Consider the following 9,374-nt stretch of genomic DNA (forward strand, 5'->3'; position numbering starts at 1 on the left):
TATATTATATTATATTTAAAATGAAAATATATTATGATTAAAGTAGTTACAAAGATTTTATATTATTAGCTTTAAAGAAATACATGTTAATTTTTTTACATATATTATATAGTTTGCTAATGTTAACCCATTTTACCAACGTATTAGATTTTATTTTTGAACATATATATTTTATACTTACGAAAATAAAATTTATAGTTTTATAATTTTAATACAATTTTATTATATTTACATCTATATATTAATTTTCTTTTAATATGATTGATTATGATTATATAATTGATAAAATATTATAGAATATTTTATTTTCATTTTATAAACGGTAACTGAATATATTAATGTATAATAATATTTCAAACTAATTTCGAAATTAGTATAAGTATTTAAATATAATTTCAAAAATGAAGATCTTGTAAAAATCTTTTAAAACAGATTTGTTAAAATTTTAAATTAAAATGAAAAGATATCAAAAGATATTATGATTAAAGTATTTAAAAATTATATGTATTATTAGTCTTAACAAAATACATTTAATAAGATTTCTAAGTGATGGTCCAAATTAAAAAATCACACATGAAAGAAGTCATGACTTCTATTTTAATATATAAAAATATATTTATATTTCAAATGAAAAGATATCAAAAGATATTATGATTAAAATATTTTAAAGATTATATGTATTATTAGTGTTAACAAAATATATTTAATAAGATTTTTAAGTGAAAGTCCAATTAAAAAATTACACGTAAAAGAAATCATGACTTGTATTTTAATATATAAGATTCACATAATTTGACAATAACTAGACGGTTGAATATATATACAAATCAACTGAAAATATACTCACAATCGAATCTCAAATCAGGGTGGCTAGAATAAAACATGTTTCAGTTTGTATTTTTACGAATCTAGAAAACATGATTTGATCAAATCAAGATGTATTACTTACCTTGAAGTAAACGTTTTTAGAGATGGAAACGCGCCGGAAAACATTTAGATAACGACAAAGTTTATATATTTAACCAAATTAGAGATACCTTGATGCACAAGTAACAAATAATCATCTATCTTATACAATAAAGGAGAGTTGTCTCTCTCCTTAGAGTGCCACATCATTTTGGAAGGATGGGCAAAATAGGACACGTGTACACTTCTGTGTTTTTACTTTTTATTGATTTTCGTTAGTATAGTTGTTTATAGGTTTCACGTGGGCTTGAGATTATTTTACTTGGGCCATAAAAAAAACCAAAAGCGTAACTCATTAGACCTTCGTGTCTCTTCTTCATTAATGACGACTTTTGATATCTAAAGTTCTTTGCTTGTATCGGTTCCGATTAGGTCAACCACAAATGGAGTTTCTAGAAGCTTGTGGGAAACGATCTTCTGAGGAATCTGGTGGAACTCCGTCGTCTGAGGTTCTTTTCGTCTAAACGGCCTCTCCTACAAACGGTATCTCCCATGCGATTAACCAGTTCCACTTTTCCGATTTGAAGGCAGGACGTTGCAAGGAGACAGTTGTGAAGAAATCCAAAGAGCTTATGGGTGTGGATCCGGTTTTTGTCGACTAACACGTTATGATCGTCTAACTTCCATCCTTTTAATCTTAACAGTCCGCCTTGATCCAAGGGTCTATTAGGGTACCATTCGCTTCAACGATTAGACCAAGACTGTGGAGCTTACGGAGACGACATAGATTATCTCGACAAAGTAGTTCAGTTTCGAGATTATATTGGCTTTGGCAAATACGAACATGGAGATACCGGGAATGTGTTATGTACTAAATCTTCTCCAACTCTTTAACTATGTTTGGGTTATACTTTTCTGTAGACCCTTTGTTTCCATTGTTTTCTGTAGACTTTTTTGGTGATGTGTGGCATCAAGACCACCTGCAACGATGAAACTCAGGCAATTGCAACGATGGTTACAATCTGTGTTGACAAGTGCGTAAGCCTAACTCTAATGTTTTACAGTCAACAGTTGGTGTTTTTTGGGTTATCTAATGTTATTGGTCTTTATGATAAACGTCCAACTACTCTTTAGAATGACAACCGTAGGCATCGGGTATGGAGCCTAATGGTACTGTTTCCACAAACATAAACCATAAATTAGTAGGAGGTGAACATCTTCTGTTTCAATAGTGATTTAACACACTCTCATCATACCAGTTTCAGTTATATCCTCATGTTTGATTGCAGACTGGCTTTTCCTGAATGCAACCTCGGGAACACACTTTTATTTTGACAACGAAAGCCTCGCACAAAGTATTCTAGCAGTGTAATAGATTCAAAACTCAAACTTCTCTTTAGGAATTTATGTCCACAATATTCTCAAACCAGAGGAAATAAACATTTTCTATAGGTTATCTAGAACTGATGAGATGGTTGCAGCTCCACATATTCTAAGTATGGAGGTGTGGAGAAAATAGAAACAGTGACTCTTGCTGAGCTGAACAACTATGTTCTGAACTCTCCATCACGGGTAAGTCTGTCCGCTCAATTCATAGTCAAGCTATATGTTTGATCTTAAATAATGATGCATGCATGCTTATAACAATCAAACTCATGTGGACCCTGTAGACTGCGGATTTTATTTGCACTATCGAAGTTGGTGGCATTGATACAACTAATGGATGTTGCGATCGAAAACTGCAGTGTGGATTCACATCTTTCAGATGCGCATGCTTCAATTACGACGATGCAGTTAGTGTTGTGAGGTACTGAGCTCTAACCCAAGTTTAAGAAATATTTCTGCCAGTATACACACGATGAGGAAAAAACACTTATACAAGCGCAACAACCCGTAATATAGATATCATGTTCAGATGGTGGTCACAAATTCAACCGACTCAACAACGGAAATAACGAAGCTGACTAACGTCCCCGCCTTAGAAGTTGCGCAGCTCATGGTAACGTACAAACGCTTCAAATATCCTTCTCTCACTATGCTGCCTACAAATTCTTAAGATAGCTGTTGACATTATTAACTTCCACGGGGCGCAGGTGGAGTTCCCCCAGCAAGCTAACCTCCCACAATGTATCCAACAAATTATCAGCTAGACTTTAGTTTTCAAGCTGAAGGCTCTTTGGATTCAATTTTACCTCCAAGAATCAATCCTTCACGGTGGCCCGAATATTAGACAGTAACCAGCGTCCACCCATGCCTAACTTTGGTCACCAGGTATGGATTATGTGTTGATCAATTATTTCTAGGTCCAGATAAATGTATACTTAATCTCTGTGAATCGGGCTTGACAGGGAGGGGATGACCGGTGGCTACATAAATGGTGTTGTCAGCAAAAAACAGAAGCCATCTCCTATGATGACCAAAAGTGTCCCTGAGAACACCATAGGAGTTAGTGATTATCCTGTGATTGTAAAAGTCCGCCGGATCCATGACCACGATATGCTCAAACTGATGCAGTAGCTAGCCCCGCTGGTGAAACTTCTGCTTCCAAGAAAGTTCCAGAGTTTGAAAGCTGATTTGCTATCTTTAGTTTAAAGTTTTGAGTCCAATAATGCAGTAGTACTTTAAAACATAAATTTTGTTTTATACGTATGGTTTTTAAGATTATAGTTGGGAGAAAAAGTTCCTCATATTGTTAGGATTAAAACCTATTTATTTGAAGTTGGACGATGACTCTGATTAGTAATTTGAATTTTCACATCTATATATCCCGTGAAATTGCCTCACATAACCATTTATCCATTTCAGATCATTGAGAGCTTTGCATTATACTTCGTCCATCATAAACATCGAACCCATTTCTAAACTTTAATTCCAGATTCTCATTATATATTTGGGAAATCAAAGCTTAAAAGACGTGGCAGATTTCTTGAGGTCCATGTATCTGTTTCTCTTATCAAGCACTAATGGGACCAGATAATATAACTCAGTTTCGTTTTTGGCATATTTATAAATTATTTTTTTGCACAGATATTTTATTAAAGATCTATAATCAACTTTACAAGCTCAAACAAAAGAGTCAATAGCTCAAAAGAAATCCAACAGTGCCTGATTTTCATTTGTCTTTTATTTTGTGGAGCATTTGTTTTTGGTAAGTGGAATAGCGTTGGTTAATTCACGCAAGAAAGAAGACGGTAAACCGATACAGTTAACCTCTCGGCACGACTTTTGATTGTTAGATGCCAACGTATTAAATTTAAAAAACAATTACAGATAAAAACAGAGAAGCAAAATGAAGATCACCGAGGCTGCACACTAAAAACAAAACACATACACCACCACTGTAAACTCAAATAGTTGTCGAAATAAACCAAACCTAACAACTATTTTAATCATGTAGTTTGCCAAGGTTTAGTGATGGTGAAATATAAACAGAAAGTATATGAACATGATCCACCTGATGTTACAAAAAAAAACAAGATCCACCGGACCATCCGGAGAGAGTGATACAACACTGAGATAAGCATAAAATGAAGGTATCACCGGACTATTTTCATGCTTTTTCAAAGATAGAAAAGATATCAAACCAACCACCTCTTTGATCAATAATGACATAAACAATTTGGTTAGTATTTTAGGCTTAATTATGTTATGCTGTTGCAAAAGGTTTGGAACAAAGTCCATGGTTACAAGAGAAATAATATATATATCGACAACACTTCGAGAACAATGTAAACAATTGGCCGAGTTGCAGGTTATATTTGGTGTTTAACAAAGTTGCTATCTTTGCTGAGTCTAACCTAGAACTTACGCATAACATAGCATCTTCAGAAACATCAAATATCACCACAGTTGCCAGACAAGCTAGGAAACGATAAATAGACTAGCCATGTACGGTCCCAACTGCGAAAGTATTGTTTCCATATAACCAACTCACAAAATAGTTGGAAATACACGCTTCCATAACACTCACAATAAGTATCAAACATTCACAAATTACAAGTACACACTACATAACACATACAACACAAAAAATGTTAAATTTCGCGCGAAGCGCGGACACACCTCTAGTATCAAATAAAATATGTGTCCCAGTCATATTCAAAGACTGTCAAAGTCAACAATCGAAAACGAGCTAGATCCGAACACGTAATTGAACTCAAATAGATTTTTTTTTTTGAACGAAAAAGAAATTTCATTAATTCAACTACTGGACTCAAACAAGGGAGATGTCTGAAATCAGCTTTGCCAAGGCTGATTTAGCAAGGGAGTCTGCTACAATATTACAAGTACGAGAGACATGTAAAAACGATAAATGGTTGAAGAGAGAGGCAAGGACCCTTATGTCACAAAGGAGACCCGCGATCTCGTTCAAGTCGGACCCTGTCGAGAGGGCTGAAATGAGGACTAGGGAGTCCGAGAACAAATTGAGATTTGTTAGACCTAAGGATGTTGTTGCGCGGAGAGCGTGCCTTACTGCCAGAGCTTCAGCTATAAGAGTGGAGCCTACAAAAGATCTTAAGGCAGAGTCTTTACATATGGAAGTGTTATCTGCCGATTTAATAATCCATCCAAAGCCTCCACTATGAGAAGCGACATCCCACGCTCCATCAACCCAACAAGTGGGAGATTCTTCACTGGATCGACTTCGTGGAAGGGAAGGGACTTTCTGTGGTTTCGGAATTGACAGGTTAGCTGCTTCCCATTCCTTTACTTCAATTAAAGCTTTGACCAGAATTTTTGGAGCCAAAGGAATCACATTTTCAAAAATTGCTTTGTTCCTTGCTGTCCATAGATTCCATAGTATCCATGGTGCTAAGGGGGAATCTGTCAGGCCTATGGGAGGAAGGTTTATTGCTTTCAGAGTGCAAGGCAGCAAAAGCCGGAGGGAGGAGGCAGAGGGATCCAAATCCTGCATAGAAATTGGAGCCATCTCCCAAACATGTTGGGCTATCGGGCAGCTGAACAAGACGTGTATAATAGTTTCCAATGCTCCACAATGTTTACATGGTGCTACATTCGAGATGCCTCTGAAGGAAAGTAGGTTACCTACCGGGAGAGCGTCGTTGAGGGATCTCCAAAGGAAGTGTTGGAGTTTCTTCGACGTCTTCACATTCCATACATTCTGCATCCAGTTGAAGGAGGGTGTAGTGCTATTAGGAGAAGCCAGTTTGTATCCAGATTTAGAGGTGTAGATACCAGACTTCTCTCCTAGCCAAACTTTGTTGTCGGGAGGCTTTGAAAAACTGGGGTTTAGTAATCTTATAGTATCCTCATACTGAGGCAAAACTTCTCGAATTTTGGGTACATCCCACTCATTGGAGTCTGGGAGTAGAAGATCACAGACCTTGAGGGAGGCTAGCTCTTCTGGGGGGGGACCGATAGGAGTTCGAGCTTCTGAAGTAGATAACCATGCATCTGACCACACATTAACTGAGTCCCCGTTACCAATTAGGAAACCCATGCCTTCTTGTAATAAGTTTCTTCCGCATAAAATACTGACCCATCCATGAGAGGCTCCTTGTTTTGAGGTACTCTCCATAAAGGAGCAATCGGAAAAGTACTTCCCTTTGAGAATTTGGTCTAGTAGAGAGTCAGGGTTCTCATGAATCCTCCAGGCGAGTTTTCCCAGTAGAGCATCATTGGAGCTTTCAATGTCTTTGAACCCTAGGCCTCCCATGAATTTCGGAGTCGCTAGCTTACTCCATGCTACCCACGCTATCTTGCTCTGATCAGGTGAACTATCCCACCAAAATCTGGTTAAGATTGATTGAATCCTCTTACATAGGGAGATTGAGATTTTGAAACAGGACATATTATGGTTTGGCAGAGCTGAGAGCACGGATTGTAGAAGAACATGCTTGCCTGCACCAGAAAGGAAGTGTGTCGTCCAAGATAGGGAGCGTTGACGAATGCGATCCACTAACCCAGTAAAAACATCTCTCTTACGCCTGCCAAAGGACTCTGGCAGCCCAAGGTACTTCCCCATTCCACCTTCTTTAGTAATTTGTAGTGAGTTCATCACCCTGTCTTTGATTGCCTGAGGTGTTTTTGAGGAGAAGGTTACAGTTGACTTTGTGAAGTTGATGCACTGGCCAGAACTGTCTTTGTACTGCTTTAAGATTCTCGTTAGATTCTTACAGTTCGACTCATTTGTTTTGCAGAAGAAAACCGTATCATCTGCGAACAAAACATGGTTGACAAAGGGACTTTTTCGTGCCACTTGAAGACCTTTCAGCCCTCCACTCAGATGCGCATTTAGGCACAATCCAGACAACACTTCGGTGCAGAGGATGAATAAGTAGGGAGACAATGGATCACCTTGACGTAAGCCTCTTGAGGGTATGATTTGTTCTCGGGGGACTCCATTGATAAGGCATGAGTATGTGACTGTGGTTACACAATCCATTACTTTCTGGATCCAATTGGTGCTGAAGCCTAGTTTCCTCAAAACCGCATGAAGGAAGCTCCATTCTATACGGTCATAGGCCTTGCTCATATCAGTCTTCACTACCATCGAACATCTTTTGGTTGCGCCATAACATTTTAAATAATGTAAGGTTTCATGCGTAATCAGTACATTGTCCTGGATTGCTCTTTTTGGAACGAATGCTGACTGATGGTTGGAGATGCTGTCGTTTAGGTAAGGGTGGAGTCTTCTCGTGAGGATCTTTGCTATTACCTTGTACCGTACGTTGCAGAGTGCAATGGGACGATATTCAGAAGGTTTCTTCGGAGCTGTGCCTTTAGGTAATAAGAAAATGTGAGTCTCGTTAATTCGTTCCTCCATCGTGTTTGACTCAAAAAATTTCCGGATTTCCCGATAGATGTCTGGACCTAGGGTGGACCAGAACGACTGATAGAACCCCGCTGAGAACCCGTCAGGGCCTGGAGCTTTGTCGGGGTTTATCGCGAAGATAGCATTTCGAACTTCTGTTTCAGATGGGACTGCATCAAGGACTTGATTGATATCAAATGTGATTTTGTAGGTGAGTGCTCTGTCAATCAGTTGAATGTCGGCTTGGCCTTTTGAAGTGAAGAGCTCCGAATAATACTCTGCGAAAACTTTCCCAATCTCATCTTCTTCAAAAAAGGGGGTACCTACTTCATTTTCAATGACAGTCAGCTTGTTCCTTGCTCGGCGTCCTTTGGTGACAGCATGAAAGTAGGCACTGTTTTTATCACCCCCTTGTAGCCATTGAACTCGACTCTTCTGTCTCCAAAATAATTCCTCTGCTTTATAAGCTTGTTCCAAGGCTACTTTTGTTTAGTTAATGAGGTCATTGTTTGGGTTTCTTGCAGAGAGGGCTTCCTCAAGAATGCTTTGGAGCTTGAGGATGGTTTTTGCGCTGTTAGCTTTTTCCTCCTTCGACCATTTGATTAGTTCAGCTCTGACTCTTGCTATCTTTATTCCCACCAGCTCAGAGACCTCCTTTTGCCAAGCTTCTTCTATGATTTTGCGCACTTTGTTGTTTGTTTGCACTCTTCTATCATATCTGAAGGGGCGTCTTCTTCGGGGTTTAGAAGTGTCCAAGTAGGTTACCAAGGGCCGGTGGTCAGAACCCTCAATTCTGAGGTAGGAGCTGCGGGCTGCGGGAAATAGGTCTGACCAAGCGCAGTTCATCATTGTTCTGTCTAATCTCTCCTGTATGAAGTGGGTGTTCCTTTGTCCTCTCCAAGAGAGGCAGCAGCCATCATATTTCAAATCCCATAGACCGTTTTGAGAAACAAAACTACGAAACAGAATGAAGGATCCTTCACATCGGGTAGGACCTCCTACCTTTTCTGAGTTGTCTAGTATGTCGTTGAAATCCCCAGAAAGTAACCATGTTGACTCTCTGTTTTGACCTACTGCAGAAAGGCTGTCCCAATATGATGGTCGATTAGCTTGGTTGGGTTCACCGTAGATGAATGTATTATAGAAACAGAGGTTTTTATAGGCCACTGAAGTATCAATGAAGTTTGGGGAGGATGCTCTTACGGTTATCTCTACCTCCTTCTTCCATAATAACGCAAGACCTCCACTTAAGCCAGTGGGTGGGATAATGAAATGATGAGGATAAACATCAGAATCAAATTTAGCAAGTACAAAGTCATCTTGATTCTTAGTTTCCATGAGAAATACAATGTCCGGAGAGACTGTTTTAAGGAGCTCTCGGAGTCGTGGAATTGTCAAGTCACCTTCCAAACCTTGACAATTCCAACTCAGAAGCGCTAAGGAATCGGGTTTCGTGGATCTTGAAAATCCACTCTTCCCTTCTTTGTCGCCGGTACTATCGCCATTTTAGGTGGAGCAGAATCCTTATTCAAAGGTACATTAGTGCTGGTGCCTCGTTTGTCCACACACAGTCTCTTCCTTGCGGTACTGGAAGTCCTAGTAGCCAACTGTTTTTTTAAGCTTGAGCCATGGAGAGGGCTAATGTTCACTCTTGACCTCGACTTTCCTCTGGTTGAGGCTCCTCGAGATGAAG

The 9,374-nt window shown here is 38.8% G+C and overlaps 1 long non-coding RNA gene across 6 annotated transcripts; it reads left to right on the forward strand.

The window, feature by feature from the left end:
• The first annotated feature begins 1,267 nt into the window (after positions 1–1,267).
• LOC106324310 lies at positions 1,268–3,652 on the forward strand. Of its 6 annotated transcripts, none has more exons than XR_001266700.1 (9): positions 1,268–1,415; positions 1,494–1,940; positions 2,041–2,115; positions 2,196–2,274; positions 2,359–2,478; positions 2,577–2,713; positions 2,809–2,905; positions 3,000–3,177; positions 3,255–3,651. It is a non-coding gene; the product is annotated as an uncharacterized LOC106324310 (long non-coding RNA). The 6 variants fall into 6 exon arrangements; XR_001266701.1 differs by having other exon boundaries at positions 1,282–1,415; positions 1,498–1,940; positions 3,255–3,652; XR_001266699.1 differs by having other exon boundaries at positions 1,285–1,774; positions 1,855–1,940; positions 3,255–3,650.
• The last annotated feature ends 5,722 nt before the right edge of the window (positions 3,653–9,374 follow it).

Source organism: Brassica oleracea, chromosome C1 (genome assembly GCF_000695525.1).
Source record: "Brassica oleracea var. oleracea cultivar TO1000 chromosome C1, BOL, whole genome shotgun sequence".
Lineage (NCBI taxonomy): Eukaryota > Viridiplantae > Streptophyta > Magnoliopsida > Brassicales > Brassicaceae > Brassica > Brassica oleracea.